General features: G+C 37.6%; 1 pseudogene; it reads right to left on the bottom strand.

The window, feature by feature from the left end:
- Nucleotides 1-238: 238 nt before the first annotated feature.
- On the bottom strand, nucleotides 239-840 carry LOC102868644 (annotated as a pseudogene).
- Between the last annotated feature and the right edge of the window lie 959 nt (nucleotides 841-1,799).

Raw genomic sequence — 1,799 nt, forward strand, 5'->3', positions numbered from 1 at the left:
AGTTCTCTATAGATGTACTGTTATAATAGGTTTTGTTATATTTGGTTTTTTCCTTTCTTTTTTGGCTGGAAAGAAACCAGTTTACTCTGTAAACTTTCACTAAAATAACAAAAGTTAAAAAGAATAAGAGTAAAAAAACCAAATTAATAGAATTTTATTACAAGAATCAAATGCATTTTGAAATCATATGCATAGGACTTGACCGGCCTCATTTCTGTAGCTGGAAAACTTCTAGCTATTATTCATTGGCCTGCTGGACAGTTTCTTTTTCGGAGACAGAGATACCACCCAAAAATTTTCAGATATCCTTGTTTTTAACTGTTGTAGCTTGCTGAATCAAAGTAACTGAATTTGATATGATGTCATTTTGATTCAATGTCATTTCTTTCAAGAATTAACTCATCTTTCTGGGCTTGAGATACTGAATAAGCAACACTTTGTCTTATTCAAACTCTCCGAATGTGTTTTTCACCCCAGAAGTTCCGAATTAAAACCACAACATTTGAATCACAACATTGATGGGGAAATGAGCATACACAGACATCATCTTGTACCAAAAGCCCAGTGTAACACCCTTGATCATCTTCTGTACATGGCTACAGGTTTTGCAAACAGTAGCCAGTTCCTTCCTGTTTCCCCACCATTTGTCAACACCAAGCCTCCTCCTTTTCTTTCCGAGGAGACTGATTGATGTGACTATATTGATGTGACTACATTGATATGATTGGAGTCCCTCCTCAAGTTTCCCCGTGGGCTTTTCATGATAATTGTGTGGCCCTTCAGAGTACTGTCGACATTCTCTGGAATGTTGACAGTCTGGCTGTTGAGAATGGTCTTCATTCTCACAGTTAATGGGGCAAAAAGCTATAACTGGTTTTGAATAATCTTCAGAAAGATTTTGCTTACATGTGATATCAATGATAGTGTTTCAAAATGTCCACATTATATTAGATCTCATTTTTTGGTAATGGGAAAAATATATGAATCTCTGGGTAGCTGTCTTCAAGATTTCATGGGATAGCCTTATGAGCACATCCTAAGGCTGCATCTGTTTGTTGGAACATGTCAATTGATATGTCATCAATTCCTTGGGCCTTATTTTTTGCCAATGCTTTCAATGAAGAGTGAACTTCTTCCCTCATTGCATGGGTGCTACTTCCTTGAATGGTTCTGTGTCAGCCAATTTCTTTTTAGTCTTGATGACCATCTGTTGAATTTCCCATAGAGTGGCTGGTGGGTTCAAACTGCCAACTTTTTTTTAATAGTCCAACAGGCAAGTTACTATGCTATCAGTGCTTCTTAAGCCTGTATCAATAGTCTGACCTAGATCAGTATTTTCAGCACCCATTGAATCTCTCTGTTAACACCTAGCTTCACAAAGCATGAAGGCCCATGTTTTGTTTCCATCTACCTTTCAGATACTGCTCACTTCTGGCCACTTTTATTGCCTTTCAGCCACACTGTTGTCTTTCTGTGCTTTAAAGATATCAAGGTCGTCCTTGCCTCTGCTTTTTATCCATTGCTATTCCTCTTTCCCTCCTTAATCCACTTCCATGGTTCTTCATGTACCTGACTGTACTCTTTCTAACCCCACCCTCTCAGACCTTGTCCAGTTACTCTTTCTCTCAGCTATGTATTTCCTTTTTAGTACTTACCACTGTCTGTATTAACCACATTAGTTTGTTTAGAACATTGTTCTATAAAGACACAAATTCTCATCCACATTGTAGACTTAATGTGACCTAGGTCACATTGGTCATTCTATGAAGGAATTGTGAAATAGAAAACCTAGGTTTTAG

This window comes from Elephantulus edwardii, unplaced genomic scaffold (genome assembly GCF_000299155.1).
Source record: "Elephantulus edwardii isolate Elephantulus edwardi_28Jun2011 unplaced genomic scaffold, EleEdw1.0 scaffold00056, whole genome shotgun sequence".
Lineage (NCBI taxonomy): Eukaryota > Metazoa > Chordata > Mammalia > Macroscelidea > Macroscelididae > Elephantulus > Elephantulus edwardii.